Below are 17,476 nucleotides of genomic sequence, written 5' to 3'. Positions count from 1 at the left end.
AGAAGTGATGTACACCACTAGAAGTGACTGCACTCATCCCAAAACTATTTTATCCAAAGTTTGAAAAATACGAAGTTCAAGTGCCGTGAAAACAGGACTGTAAGTAATCAATGAAAGTAGTGACAAATTCGACCTTGAGTATTCTAAAAACGTGGAAGACCAATTCTACTAACGCGCATTGGTGAATCCAGATAAGTTTGTATCGCACACCATGGTGTTTACATCAGGGGTGTCAAACTCAACTTGGGCCACGGGTCACATTGAAACCGATTGATCGCATGTGCCATTTTGTACAATAGGCTTGTTTAAAAATATCTCTTTTTATTGCAAATTTTACAGGCTACGGAATAAAATTATTATGTTGCCCAAAATCGCTGCTCACCAGTTTTGGCTCAATTCCAACATACAGAAGCACCGCGATAAAGAAAAAAGTTAGGATTTATTAAAAAACGTTTCCTTCAAATTTTACTATTTGCCCCATGGAATTGTTAGGTTGCCTACAAAAACGCTTCGAACCAAAATTAGGCTCAATCCCAACCAGTGGGAGTGATGTCTGTTGTTAAATGATATCCATGGTGTTTCGACTATACATTGGTCATTTTACACAAGGCCGACATTCTTCATTACGATTTGTATTTATCGCCTTGTAGCACGGCCCACTTGTAGGCTTTTTAGAGACACCGCTTACGCAGATCACGTGGCGAGGAGGAGCCTACATACACCTCGAACACTTGGGTAGGAATTCTAGAGTGGGCCGTGATCGGACATGTAACCATAATTCATTGGTATTGCAGTTGTGCAACAACTCACTACGCTACCTCGCCACAGGTCAGTGAAGTTATTGCAGTAAAAAATATTGGATATATTCTACTGCAATATAGGTTCGCCTGCATTGTTTGGAATTGTTCCAAATTTTATATACATTGTTTTTCTAGACAAGTTAACTATTCCATTGAATCATACTTGCTTCGCAGGCCGAATGAAATCGTCTGACATTGTGCGTCTTGAGCGGATACAATATAATAGTGCCGCCGATTATGTCATATCCCTAATTTGTAATCCTCATTTTTTGCTATACGTCGATCTTGCAATCTTGCGAACCACAGCATTAGACAATTCGCTGTACTTTTGATACCCCGGATATATATATACTCATTTCTGTCTAACAGTTCTGATTTGCCCGCGATATGGTAATATATGGATATTCAATCCGGCTTTCGTTGGGTTTAGTGGGTCTCAATTGGTGTGCCGGACAGCTCAGTGGTGCCGCGAGAGAATGTGGTAAGCAAAATGGACGCATAGCAAAAATTAAGGAATCCAAATTAGGGGTATGACGTAATCGGCGGTTCTATTATCGTATCCGCTCATGACGCAGAATGTACAACGTGGTGTGATGAACGGCTAGGAGAATGCCAAAACGATAAAATAGGCCTCTCATTGAGGCATCCCTTAAGCTTAATTCCCGATGTAACGGTGTGCGATCGTGATAGTTCTTGGTTTAGGCTTCCTCGCTCTTTACATTGTCTTCTTTGATCGGGTCCATTTAGGAGCCTTGGTTTTAAGTCCGACGTAAGGCCGGGGATGTATGGTAGGAATATCTCAGATAAACGCTTCGGATCACCCGAAGACCGTGATGTTGAGGTCTGGTCGAAGGTGTTGACCTTTTTTCTTGTCACCGCCATCAGAATCTCGGACCGAACAATGACATGGCGTAATTAGAGTACCATTATTCTTTTTGTAATCATCAGCTTGCCAAATCTTGCACTCGGCATATCCTACTATCGTTTGTATTTCAACATCCATGGCGATTTTACACCCGACCGATATTGCTCATTTTGATACCTGAGATGCTAATTAAAGCACGACCCACATTCCTTCCAGACGTTTTGTAGAACACCACACTACACAGATCGATGGCGCGTAGGAGCCTTGATAAACCTCCAACACTTAAGAATCGATTCTAGAGTCGGCCCAGGTCGGACTCGGACCCGCAACCCGCTAGTATTGCAGTGGTGCGACGTACGACTTCTCTACCTCGCCAGACATGGTGCTTGAAGTGCTAGGGTGCCGCGGAATATTTCGTCCCTTTCAGAGGGTGCCGTGAGGTCATACAGTTTGCGAACCACTGGATCATGCCATGTCGTTGATACCAATGTTTCGGGCCAGTTAATGGCGCTTCAAATTAACCAAATCCATTGCAGTTTCAGAGTCACAACGAAATCAATGTGGAATTACCACAATATATAATAAACTTATTCGAAGAAGCTTTGGAAAAAGTGGAAGGCGTCCAGTATACAGTGCTGGACAATTCCTTGGGACAAGGTAGTTGATTCTATCATTCCCGTATAGGCTGCGCTTACGATGCCTAAATGCGACAAGTGATGATGAATGTTGAATTAGAATCGTGTTTGCTCCGTCGCTATATACCAGCGGTCGGGAACCTACGGCTCGCGAGCCATATATTGCTCTTTTGAGTATAAGATATGGCTCTTTTCCAAATATTTATTTTCTCACCGAATTGATCAATATTGCAGCAACATGTTAGTCAATTTTCATCACGACCAGAATAATTATTCTCGTGACCGTATAAAAATGTCTTTGAGAGCTAAAGACAATGCAGTCTTCAGGGTTAGGGGCTCGGGTCCCCCTTTCAATATTCCCAAATTTAAGTTAGTTTCGCACCGACGACCAATATAACTCGCCAATTCGATGTACCTGACTAAAATTGTGGATTGAACGATTGATCAAAAAGAATAGCAGACCATGGCGATGCCCATATGACAACGCAGTTATCAAGTAAATACGCACTGTCTTCTTGGTCTACGGCGCGAAATGAACTGTAGTGGAAGTGACATTCACAATTACCAACAACGCCATAGCTATGCACGTTCTTGGCTGGTAAGTCGCTTTGTAGTACCGGCGATAAAATGTAGGCGTGTAGCGCAACGTTATATATGTTACCGCCGAATACTTTGATTTTCGTTCGAACTGCCTCACTTGCCTCCCTGGACCCCTCGTCAATGATGTAACACATCTTACATTGGGTATATACTGCGTTAGTGACCATGTTTGGCCCCACTTACGCATGTGATCATGGGTTCCCGCATTTAAAAGGAGCATCACGACGAAGCTACGTTCTCGTAACTTAAGTTTCGCATGCTCGAATATGGCAACAAGCATGATTAGTACGAGTTTTTACAGAAAACATGAGAGGCACACGATGAATTTCATGTAGTGATGAGTTTGTATAGGTTCTACCATGAAGTCACGGATTTTCAATTCTGACGTAACAGTTGATCGACATTGTGGCTCTTTGAGAGTTAAAATGAAAAAAAATGGCCAATATGGCTCTTCGGACGAAAAAGGTTCCCGACCACTGCTATATACAGAGGTTGTCAATGTTGTCAGAATGGCTACTTAAGTGGAAGAAGAAGTGACTCCGGATATATTTACTCATTCGCAAGTAAAAGTAGATTTTTCCATGCTAAGGCTTTTTCATGTATAAGTAGGAAATGAACTACTGCATAATAAATCCATCGCTTATCTTATATATCAGTGGTTCCCAACCTTTCCCACCCACTTACCATTTCGAGGTTTCATGCAGTGCTCGCGCACCACCTACATAAGTTACGCGCGCCGAAGGCTGTCAAAATGTTTCCATCGTGTTGAGCTGCGAAAGGAAAACAAGCTATTCATTTTTAGGCGCAGTATATGATTTCTGTAGTGGATCCATTTGGAATTCTTGTGGTCAAATATATTAAAACAGAATCTGGTTAGGTAAGAATCCCAATACTTTACAACTAGATCTCTTTCCCGTAGGCCGTCATTGGTGGGATTGCCCCTACCCACGACGACTACCTTACAACCACGACCACGACGACTTCAAAAAACTCAAAATCAACCCCACCTGAACTAATAACTCCCTTCGCTCGACAAAATAAAACCAGAATCTACCCGCTTACCACATGGAAAACCTTCGCGTACCACTAAGGGTACGCGTTGGCGTACCCCAGGTTGGGAACCACTGCTCTAGATAGATGTGTACGGTATAGTCTATGTATCGATAGATAATGGAGTGTTGAGTGTCTTCGAGCATCTTTCATTGAGCTGCCCACATTACCCGATCAAATCTGCCTGACACTTCTTATCTGTCTAAGTCTATTTCGTCAGTCCTTACAGAACACCAAAGGGCAAGTCGGGAAAGCAGCGCCGAGCAATCAGCACCTGTACGTCGTCAGCTTGCTACTGATCAAGTTCCAAACGTAATACAACGCAGTAAGGAACCTATCGACATGTAAGAACAACGTCTTTTATGTTATATAGGAGGGATGGTGCAAACCTTTGAAAGGTTCAGGTTCATGTGAAACACGAACCTTTTTCAAAGGTTCTGTTTGAACGCGATCGTGTACAATATGTCGTCACGTGACGTAATATTGCTAATTCCAACGCTACATTTCAGTGAAGTGATGGCCTATAATAATGTACACCAGTATTGGGATGACTCGAGTCACCTTTTTCGTATGACTTGACTTGACTGGAGTCACTTTGCAAAAATAACTTGACTTGACTTGACTCGGCGTATCAGAAATGTGGATTGACTCGTGACTCCGAGCAAAATCCACGAGTCAATTTCAAGTTATCAAGTACTCGGTGTCGATAATAATCACTGTATCTTGCATATGTTAGACTTGTTCGCGACACGCAGGTGTAACCCGTGAGAGCGACCGGTCACTTAATGACCATGCATTATTACTGTGCCTCCATTGTTATCTCACAAATAAATTGACCACAAACTAAGTGATCGAAGCTTACAGCTTACGTTGTCGTAAACTAGTAGTAAAGTAATTTCGTAGCAAAATATCATTTATGGTCTCTGTTCTTACCAATCCTCTTGTTTTATTAAAATTGAATTCGAATATAGTTTATGTACTGCTCAACCATTGACGGAAGCTTGAATTGTATCATATGAATATGTAAGTGTGAAATGTATTGCATCTTATCAATTCGATTCTCCATTCTTTATTTTGGCTGGTAACTATACACGGAGGCCATGCAATTACTTACGTAGTGTAACAGTTCCACATATATGTGAGCGATGCAGCGCCTTTTTGCGTGTATATTCAACTCTATATTCGTTCATCGGTTAAAAATCAATGACCACTCAATCTGTATTTCAAACAGCTAGCAAAATGCAATGACGTAAGCAGGCCTCATACTTCGTAAAGGCAACTTGACTTGAATTTGTGACTTCACTCGTGATTTGACTTGACTCAACTCACCTCCAAAAATCGAGAGACTTGACTTGACTCGAATCACCTACGAAAATCGATTGACTTGACTTGACTCGAGTCAAAATGTGCAATGACTCGAAATGACTTGTGACTCGAAGATAGTGACTTGATCCCAACTCTGATGTACGCGATATACCTAACGACGACTTGAACCACATAATGCCACAATACTGAAGTACATATTGTCGTTTTAAACATCGCCAAATGTATCAACTATGACAATCAAATGATATAGTAATCCGCTAAAATCATTATCTTCCGTCGATTTGCCAACAATTTCGACGATGACTTGGAAGGGAATATTAACTTACGACCTAACGGTCCAGGCCAGATCGGACAATGTATTCGGCGTCTGAGTATTGCTACGTTGATATTAAGCAGAGTATAAAGCGGGTTTCTGTAGTTGCTACCGATGTTACCTCTTTAACAAAGTTTTCAATACAACATCCATTGTAACAGAATATTTATTAAACTCGAAGACTTTTCGGGTGCCTCTTTTCAAGAGTTAACGGCACACTAAAGGGATTAAACAGATTTAAAGCAAAACCAAAAAGGCAAAGTATGACGCAACAATCAAAATCACAGACCATGAAATTCGCATTGTACCAATGGCAACAATAACAAACTATCAAGTATACGGACATACGGTACTTGTTGCCCAACTCTCTGTCCCGTCAAATACAGTTAAGAACCGATAGAACAGTGCCTCTGACGACGATATAAGTTGGCGTATTTATATGTTCCCTTTGCTTCAGTCGTAATCTGGCGGTATCTCTGCGTATGCGTTGTGCGGATGTCGGAATATGGTTTATTATTAATAAATCGCGATCCGGGGACTTATTGGGTCGGAAATGACACAGCAGTGCGACCATAGATATTTTAATTATATATCTGTGTGAACTGCATAAAACGGTTTCGCATTGACGTTTTCGCTTCTGTGAATAGCTACTTTTTGGGCTCAATTTCCCATAAACCTATGAACTCGGTGTGCACTTTTTGCGTTTTCGGAAATTAGGTGTCAATTTCACCGGCTTGTACCTACGGTGTGGTAACCAGAGTGGAACTACAACGCAGTAGTAGGGTGGTTATAATGTGACCTATATATGAAAGACGAACATGCACGACATTTGCTATCTTGAAGGAATATTTAATGGAAGTATTTTATGCAATAAATCTGATCATTTGTTACAAATGCGCTGGATAATATAAGAATTTTTGCTATTCAGAATGGTTCGCAGGCCGGATGCGGTGCGCTGGCCGTATGTTCGACACCCCTGATGTAGTGGTTAGGAACATATTTGGTCCGTATGTGACAGGGACTGGAAGGCTATTTCGTCAAGGGAGCTATATTAACCCTTTTAAATTGTGCATGTTAACCGACTATGATGTCACAATTGAATAGTCGTGACGTCACGACAAAAGAAACATGTTTTAAACAAGAGCCTTGTTTTTAACAAGTTTGTTTTAAATAGATTTTTGTTTTCAATGCAACCCTAACTACGACACAATGCAGATATATACGTTCCAAACTTCTCACTCAATTTATAATTTGTGTGCTTCATTTATCTAATTAATGGACATTGGACAAGCGTCCAACTGTCATTTCGATTATACTGGGAAATAAGCAATAGGTATTGGACACATGTAGCCTACAGAAGAAAAAAGTAAGCTACATCACCCTTCCAAATCTGGATGTGGAGCAATAGCACTTACGAAACCCATAATTAAGGCCGCTAAACAGGGAAAAATACTTTGTCAATAGATTGTATAAATCTTTAAAAGTGATAGTTTACCTTCATGCAACAGGAATTCTTGTATTGTAAGTTCATCAGCTGCAAGTTAATAATAATATTAATAATATTTTTAATCAAAAACGTATCATATAACGAGGTTGAAGAAATGGGTATCATATCATATAGGCTATGTACTTGTACATTATGTAGTATATTTCCATATTGTCTCCTGAAGCAATAATCGGAAGGTGTTGTTATTCAGAGTACATGAAGCGATGAGGAAAGCCTTTGCTGATTCTCACATATCTCCAAAACGAGCAATGCAACTCCAACCATACCCACAAGTGTCATTTGGGGAACATATGGATTGTCCGGTCTCTATGCAAAGCCGCGTCACACGCGCAGGCGACATACGGTATCATGTATACAAAGTACTGGGTTCGGGGAAAAAGATACGTCAACTTGCGGAGGTACCCCAATCGGAAGCCCGTTTACGAGATTTACTTAGGAAAATATCTGCTCCGGACAAGACGTATTTTGATTGTATTAAACGGGCAATGCAGCCGCAATTGGACAAAAGGTACAGTAGCAATCACTTTCATTTCTGAACTAATTTCGTAAGGAAACCATCATCAATGTGGTTTCATTGAAATAAAATAATTCAATACCTACGCAGGAGCGGAAAAAGATACTACAGACCACGGATTTCGTATAATATTGACGGAAACGGCGTTCTCCATATAAACCTGGGAAAAACGGCGATGAAAGACGCACTTAACAAAGAGCCCAAGCCACCAGGAAATTACGATGTCGCGATCTATCTCGCATTCAAAAAGGTGGAATTACAGAGTATGGAAAACGAAGATATCTACAAAATTATCAAAGATATATTTCCGTATTACAAAGAATCGGAACCTGAAACTTTTATGGTAAATATGAAAATGAGCAAATAAAGTGTTATTTTTTAGACGGAATCCAAGAACGCTCGTTGACATATTCGTTCATTCGTCGCAAATAGCCTATTGCTGACTTGAAATGTTATTACTGTTAGTGTATAGATGAGGATATTGGATGTCTGAATCTAATCAAGCCTATTTCGCTTCAACAGAGTAGCATACGGAACCGCTTGTCGGCTAAAAGCGCCGATGAGGAGCAACAAAATCCACGAGGCAAACGATATCTATACAGACGGGACGGGAGGGCAGCAACGGGCATGTTTTTATGGAATATTGCGAACGAACTTGAACTTAAGAGGAAATTGCTCGGTTTCTTGCGTACAAAATTGCTAGAAATGCGTGAAGCAATTAGTAAAAAAGGTATGTCATTTTCACAGCATACGGAAATCTACTTTCGGTAACTAATGCCACGATTCGTTGGTTGATAAAGCAATGTTTTCATTCATTTCATTCATTTTAAAATCCTCGATTTTGCAGAAATTGAGTTTGTAGTCCACTGAAAATGCGCCCAATGTTTTATTAACTACATTTCAGCTGATGTTAGAAAAATTTTTGAAAGGGATGCCGACTTGCAGAATTTTGTTCCTGCATTATTCCACTGACACCGATCAAGATACAGCATGAAGCAATTTAACACAAATTACCCTTTCTGAACCGAGTAATATAAGATTATTTTAGATTTTCATCATAATTCTCACTGAAATACTGCGATATATAGTTCGGAATATTATATAGTCGGAAAGAATTTCAACATGTTATTGCTAAGTTTTAAATTATTGATACTGACAATCCTTGTATTCGTTTTTTTCTCAAATATCGGATTCTACGGCGTTTGGTAGTTATATGTCATCTACCATTCGGGTAAACATCAATATATCTGCAAAGAGCACAATAACGTGTGTAGACTTCACTAGTCATATCTAGTTCTTGATAACCCTGTTATACATTTAGGATACTAATAAATCAGATGCTTATTCCCGCCATACGTGTTGCATTTTTATTAACAAAATGATCCAGACTGCAGAAAGATGGTGTTTATAACGATTCAGTTCAAGCCCGAGCCATTTCAGAATTTTCAGCGGATCCAGATACTGGCGATATATTATGTTTGCCAATGAAATCGGTAATTTTCAGATGATATGTAAAAGTGTCTCATCTCAACGTCTAATAATTGGCAGTAAATATTAAAACATGCATTGAATCTATATCGCGGTAGTGGTGGACGTGCGGATTCATCTTCAACCAGTGTAGGTACGAAGATATTTTGTATTTTATGCGCATACAATCAGTGTGACAGGTGTTTGAGTTCCATAAGATATTCCAAACGTTATTCGTTAGTCATTTAGTTGACACTAAGCCTATAATTATTGATCGTAGGTAACGACACAACAAATCGCGTGAATTGCCATGTCAACCGATTGTTTTCTCTGTAACATGATGGCGATGGGAAATTGAGACGAGTAATGTGTATAGCCTTCAAATTGATAGTCGTATTGAGCGGGCAGCTAACCCATGTATCGGCATTTACGTAATGATATGGAATCCATATTATGGATTATTATATTCGAAATTTCAGCAATCTAATTACCAAGAGAATTGCCATGCAAACGTAAAAAAACGATGAATTGAAACGAGGTGAAATCAATACATCAAAGCCTAGCTGTAATGGAATCATGTTTAAAAAAGTTTCGGGAAACAATGAGAAACAGCGTACATTAATATCAAATTGAGTTAGGACACGACGAACCGCATGTGAAAATGAGAGAAACGTGGGCAGTGTTAATTGGCCCTATAGTAGGCTATGTTGTTGGTTTGCGTAAAACACTCCACCCAATCCGTGGAAGCTCGCGGTTGTCTCAAAAGTTGATGTATAGTTTGTGCAAACTCCAAGCCCATCATTCACTCCCACGTTTGATGGATATGATCATTCATGTGCTTCGTGCTTGTTTGTTTTATTCACACATAAACAATGGCGCTTATCGCCTAACGGTCATTTGCGCCACAACATTAATTTCAGTAATTTCAGTCCTTTGTCTTTATAATGTTTCGGACGACTTCCACTCTCGCTCTCTTCCATCATCGGTCTCGCTAGCTTTTCATGCGCTCATATCTCGCACTTTGCTGCCGACTTTGGGCTCGGCTCACCTTCACTCTAGGCCAGGGGTCGGCAACCTTTTGCTAGTCGCGGGCCAAATTTCGGGTGTACAACTTTTTGGCGGGCCGGATGTTTTCTTAGTAGGCCTACTATATTTTACGCTCACTTCGGTATATTATCCTATATTGCTGCAATCTCAATCATACCAATCAGAAGACACATGTATTTACACTTCAACACAGAATAAATGTGACAATTGACGCGGCTTGCTTTGTGAAAGGTTTTCAACTTCTGGTAACAAGTCAGATGAAACAAGAATCAGACCCTATTCAAAATGGACGTCCAAAATATGTGATCTTAGCTTGCTCTTCGTGAATTTCATTGTTCAAAACTATTGTTCACATGCGTACGTGCTTCCAAAAATCGATGCAATTTCTTTTGCATTGTTGGTCAAGCTGGGATAAAGGCCAATTTCAAGAGCGTACTCTTTGTCAAAGTCATGCAGCGATATGCTCTTCGTATGAAATTTGTCATTCAATTCAACTGCATCGCATTTCAGAAAGGCCCATTTGAAATTTTCAGGCCATGGTATTGGCGTCCACATTAAACGGAGTACTGAATAGTCAGAATTCATTTTGTAGAGAAGGAATGTCGGAAAAGCGGTTGAATATTCAGTAGTTAAATTTCGTATCACAGTTACAAATTTAGTGTTGGTACTAGGTTTTCTCTCCTCCAGTATAGGAAATTGAGCATAATTTTCTTTATACTGTTGACATTTCCAGACTCACAGATTTGTTTTGAATGCGCCTCAACATCTCATGTATTTAGTTGTTTTCCCTCTGAAGTTGCAAATTCAATTTGTTCAGATGTGACGTTAAATGTACCAGGAAAGCAAGATGAGATACCCATTTTCGATTACAAGATTATGAGTCGGCGATATTTGTGTTTTCGAAGAAAGTTGCTATTTCATTTCTCAGTTCATACACTCGTGTAAGCATAGCTGCTCGACATAATGAGCGAACATGACAGATATAGGCCTACATGACATCGCCATATTGTTCAGACTAATACGATGTAGGCTACTATTATATCGTAGCAATGCCGCATGTTTTCATGCAGCGCTGAACTGCAGATTGAAACTCATTATGAAACGGCGGGCCGTATTCTTGTGATAACTAATTATTATGTCGCGGGCCGGACGATCTCGCTTGGCGGGCCGGATCCGGCCCGCGGGCCGTAGGTTGCCGACCCTTGCTCTAGGCTTTGGAAACACTGCTACCGCAGTGACGTCAGCGATGAGGCTTCCAGAGAAACCTCCAACACATAGTAGTTGAACCGAACCGGGATTCGAACCACTACCATTGGTGTCGCGGCGCTGGCGCCACTCGCTTCCCCGCCCCGCGCTTGTCGGTGTTAATTTATACAGTTATGTGAAATGGGATTAGTTATAGTACAATTGATCCACTAACACGTGCCTCGGTAACTGAATTCATTTACACAATTTCACCTCTTCGTAACACCATTGAATATTTTGGGCAAGTGGCGACGATGCATCAGTTCAAAAGCGGTTAGCTCCGTAAAACTGCTAAAATTATGCGAGCCTCTAAATACATGTACTACTAGAATGCACCTACTCTAGTACTTTTCGAGCCTTCATTACTATTTCCAATAGCTGTAGTTTTAAGTTTAGTCAAAGGCTTAACGGCCCTAAGAATTGGTTTGGTAATTGAGGTGTTTACCAAGCTAACGAAATGCTGAGAACCATTGGCTTGGAGTAAGAGTTGGGAAACTGTGGCTTCTGATCCAGATATGACTCGTTTGGTGGAGGCATATGACTCTCAGACGAATTGATGTTGACAATTTTGAAGTAGCGCGATTACCACGGGTCAAGATCCATCGTATATTCGGTATGAATTTTTAAGAGAATCGTATACCGTGCAAACTGAGCCTCGAATATATATTTCTTATGAAAGTTCATACAGCAAATTATAATGGATTCCCATCACATTTTATCATCACGTACCAATCACTTGCTGACCACTGTAACCTCAACAGTCCAGTGACGCTTTTATAGTTTAAGAGCGGAGATAATAAAGTTGGATTAGCAACAAAGTCGATTATCGCGTTCGTTTGGATTTATCAACCAAGGATTAAGGAAACCGGTTGATCGCAGCGCATAAAGTTAGTGTTATTCTCACAATTTCACAAACTGGAACAAACTATAGACTGCGTACAATGCGTACCATTCCTATACGCACAAATACTTCCGACAATGACCGTGCCGATTGTCTGTCTCCTAGGTAATGGCTTCTCTAAACAATCAACGAATCTTGGGCTCACCAATATTCCATAACCCGTTTCTTAGCCAGTGTTGCCAACTCCGGATGGACAAAAATCGCTAAAACTGGTGCTGAAAATCGCTAGATGTCGCTAAATCTTGAAATAAAATCGCTAAAAAAAGTCGCTAAATCTGTAAATCTGAAGTTGCTAGATTGAACCAGAATAGCCATTTTTCTTGTTAGCTATATTGTAATCAGCTGTGTCAAATGCCACTTATCATATTTCTAGTACATAATACGCGGAAGTCATCTCCAAACCGGACAAAATGTGTGGTGCATTTCAAAAAAACAGCGCTCTGCTGCATTATTGCTCTGCGTGATCAGATTTGCAGTTATGACCGCTCACTATATATTGGTAGGACACCAACTACTGCCGCTGAAATGGAATTTTCGGTGAAAGCATCCTACATGGGTACCGTAATTTTCCATTTTAATCAATTTTTGTCCTAAAATCGTGAGTGCGTATTATAGGCTATCAGAGGTGGTCAGTAACGAAGTACTTCTACTTTTTCGAAGTACTCAAGTAGCTTCCCTCTACTTCTGGTACTTACTCAAGTAGATCTGATTTTCGCTACTTCTACTTCTACTTCCTAATATTTTGTGATCTACTTACTTACTTTTCGCTATTTTCAGTTAGTCAAGTAGAAGTAGTTCAATCTCCCAATCAGGAAGATAGCCTGAGGAATTTCGGAGCTGTTTTCACGGAGTATTAACATTTAATTTTCATAAAAGTTTAGTAAAGCAACGAATTTTCGTCGCGCTTCGCGTGCAGTGGATACGGAGTGACCAGTATGATGTCACGAAAGTATCGGTGAATACAATTAAGGTGGAGGGTTGGCTTGGTTCCATTCACACCACATTGTCGCCCTTCACCCATATGAAATAATTCATCACAGTATATATGGCTCATCAAAACGTTTGAAACTGATGTTTAGCAATCTAGCATTTTCTTGTCATATCGTAATCTAGCATATATATGTCCATGGCGTGTCCTAATCTGGAAGAGTGGACTTTGACTTTTTTTAGATTTACAGCTGTTTTAGCATACCACCTTTGAAACTTTCTGGACTAAAAACATGAAATAAATATTCTGCTTTTAGAAATAGTATTTATATTTCACTTTCAATTCCCAGTATCATATACTTTGAGTTATAGTTAATATCAGTTCTTTTGTCCGAATAACACACATGTTGAAGTATAAAAGCAAGTGCAGTAATGCCTTCAATTTCTGGAAAAAAAAGCTACACAATATGGCATTATTACGGTTCACCATATTTTTCATTAACGTTTACTAATCGCGCAAAGTGTTTACACCGTATCCTATACAACTCCTCCATATTTCTCTTCGACTAAACTACGGGCCTTACTGGGGGATGGTGCCATACAATGCTATTTTCCAAAACGCGTTGTTCGAGAAAACAGAGGATCAGTATCGCATTTCCCTATCAATACTATCATTTACAGCCCATGATGTGGACGAATGCTTATGCTATCGAAAATTGGATACCTGCTGGTATGCATCAATATGAATCAAGTTCGTCACCAATCACATAGCTCAATTTGCACCTTTTTATAAATCATTCAATCAGGATCGTTTTCACAACTACTTACTTACTTGAGTACTTTTAAAGACAGTCAATTCTACTCCTACTTCAAGTAGTTTTAGGTTGCTCATGAAAGAAGTACTTCTACTTGTACTTGAGTAGATTTTTTCGTCGCTACTTCTACTTCTACTTGAGTAGCTTTCTTGACTACTTTGACCACCTCTGTAGGCTATACATGGCAGGGATATCCCTGATGGGTACAAGAATTTCGAAAAAATCTCCCTCGAAATAAAACTTCCAATTACACCATTCTTCTTGTTTGTTGTCAATCCCGCATCACATCCAGGCATCGTGCCCGGACATAGGTGGAAATCTGATTGCTGCACCTATTTTCCATCCCCTGGCAGATGTATTCGACTCGTTTTTACGCATTGGAAAGGGGTAATAGTATCGTTTGCATGATTCACACCCCAGGCTATGGTGGAAATCTAGTTAATACACCTGTCTTCTCTGCTGCTCCAAACACGCTCCGCACGAATACAATACTCTCGTATCAGACGCTTGCTCGATCACCTGCGCGTACAGGGGTGCGTATTACACATGGGTACAGGCTATTTCCCCAGTTTGACTTGTCATTCTAAGGGTGCGTATTATACATGGGTGCGTACTACAGATGGAGAATTAGGGTACCAATCACTTCTTATAGCCCCTGGCTAATTTTCAATTTTTTTTGGGGGGGGGTAATTTAATCTTGTTGTTACTCTTGTGTTAATGTCAAAAGTCCACGACGTAATCTCTTTTTTTCATTATCTTGGATCACGATATCACGATAGAGTTTGCTACGAAGTTTTTGTAGTATAATGTTTCGTCTAGTGTGTAGGTGTCAAAAGTTAGATGCAATAGTTTTATCAGTTATCTTGAATCCGACTGCCCCTCAGAAACTCGCGATGTCAGTCTTTTGGGGGAAGATTGGACCCTATGATCGTCTGGCGTGGGTGTAAAGAGTTCAGATATTGGACGCTGTATAGCAAACTGAATTGGACGAGTATGATTGTGATTATTTGTATTGTATTGAGGGTGAATTGGCCAGGATCTTGAGTTTGGCGAACGTGAAACTAGATTTCTATGCCTAGAAAAGTTATGGCCAACTTCGTTCCACTGTCCAGGAAAGTTAGTATTGACGCTCCTATCCATGCACTCTACCTGAATGGAGATCGGCGATGGGTGCTGACACTGTAGCGCACATAAGATATGGCAAACGTGCATAATGTTGCTGCCGAAAACCGATTGATATCAGATATTTCTGTAACAAAAAAAGTCGCTAGAAAATCACTAAATATTTTTTAGAAGTCGCTAGATTTATCGCTAGTCGCTGGATTGGTATTTTTTGTCGCTAAACGGAATGCAAAATCGCTAGATCCAGCGACAAAATCGCTAAATTGGCAACACTGTTCTTAGCTGTACCGTACTAATTGGAGACGACTTTCGTTTCGCGATGATGATAATTCTACCTATTGTGGTGGCATTATGGTTATCAGCAGGCATCTGTTTCGATCAACAAATTGACAAGTGACAGCCCGTAACGCGTTTTGCATTATGACGCAACAGATAACACCACTTGATTGAAAACTCGGGACACCTCGACTATAACCATCGCGCGTAACATTTTCCAACTCTATGCGTCGCGATTAGCAATATTTAATCACACGATTAGCATTCTTCTGGATCAGCTAACTTTATTATCTGCGCCTAAAATGCGTCCCGATTAGCAGTTTTTAATCACGTGATTAGCATTCTCTTGGATTAGCTAATGTTATTATCTCCGCTTTTAATCAGTAGGGACGGTGTGTAAACGTGACGTTTGCGTTCGCGTTCTGTGTAGAGGTCGACCGATATTGATTTTTACAGGCCGATACCGATATATCGGCACACTGACAAGGCCGATAACCGATATCATAGGCCGATATTAATAAGAAAAGACCAGAGAACAATTTCACCAAAAATATCAGATATTAGACAAGATGGCACTTGTTCATGCCACAGAAAACTGAACAACATACGAGAAAACTGAAATTGAAAAGAATTATTGTACATTCGTTGAAATTTAGGATAACATAAAAAGCAAAACATGATAGAAATTGCAAATCAGTCCAGAAAAGGTAGATTGTAATGCAGGAAGCATAGTTTCTCTGCATGCTCACCCAGTTAAACTCGTCCTGCAAGGGTAAATCTGTCATATATCGTCCTTTGCGTCGTCGATTTATTGAGATTGAGAACACGGAGCATTGAATTTCCAATATTTTTGATACTTTTTCAAATATAAAATATCGACCGCTCGGGAAAGCTCTGAATATCGGCCTCGATAATCGGCCATGTCGATAATCGGTCGACCTCTAGTTCTGTGTCCGAGCCTCTGAAATTTGGAGGTTCGCGTTCACAAACCTGCAAACGTTTTTCATGTATTACAATTTTTCACTTCGATATAACGCGGTGATTGCCAACCGCGGCCCCGAGAGCCGCTTGCGACTCCCAGCTAGCCTTCTATTGACGTTTGAAAATTCCACAAAAATATTAAAAATTCAATTTCAAAAAAAAAAAAATTAAATTCATATTAAAAAATGACCCTTGCTTGGCTTGGAGTCTGGAGTTTATAATTAAGGGCGGAAACCAATTCTTCTGCTGTCGAATAGCGATCCTCTACTCAGGAACGATTTCGGTCTCACACCAAAATAACATCACCTGCACTGAAGTCTGATGATGAGTTGACTTAAATTTGTGCGCCGATCGGAACTCATTTGATTTCAATTTCAAATTATATTTGTTGCTGTTTCAAAATAAGCTATTCGCCTGCGCCCAACAACGCTATTCCTCACTAACTCAAACGGCTTCGGCGATGGCAACAGCATCCCGTCGATGGAGAGTCAGGTGATATGAGCATATTGCCTTGACGTATAATGATCCAGACAATTCCAAGACCGATACGCTTAGAAAACGAACTAGGGCTTTGCCACAAGATCTATCTTTAGGCTTGGATAGTCTTCCAGCTAGTAACATATGTCTGGCTAGCCCCAAATATCGATTCATTAGTCGCTGAAAAGCGTTGTCAGGTATCGTGCGCAGCTCTTGGTTCAAAATAGAAGGAACTTTATGATCATATTTCATGTTGTATTTGTACTTCGTTATTAAAATATTACTTCATTTGTGGTAACCACGCCCATGTTATTGAGCACGGCGTAAATTTTTATAAATGTGATTGCTCAACTGTGTGGCCTATTTTGTCTTGATAATGCATAATTGCGGAATTTTGAAAAGTTGCCCGCGACCCGATTTGAGTGGGCGAATCCTATATATCACACTGTTCTCCTGCATGGCTGGAAATTCTTTCCGGCGGAGATGATGTTGCAGTCATGCTTACCGGATCTCGAGCAGCAGCCTTAAAGATGAGGAAAACGATTGTCTCATTTCCAGTAACTGAAAACATCGCAGTCCATGCTCTCACGCTCTGCTGCGAAATACCT

This window comes from Botryllus schlosseri, chromosome 15, assembly GCF_051294905.1.
Source record: "Botryllus schlosseri isolate E-star chromosome 15, Bs_hap1, whole genome shotgun sequence".
NCBI classification, from domain to species: domain Eukaryota; kingdom Metazoa; phylum Chordata; class Ascidiacea; order Stolidobranchia; family Styelidae; genus Botryllus; species Botryllus schlosseri.
The sequence above is the reverse complement of the archived record's forward strand: the minus strand, read 5'-3'. Positions refer to the sequence as shown.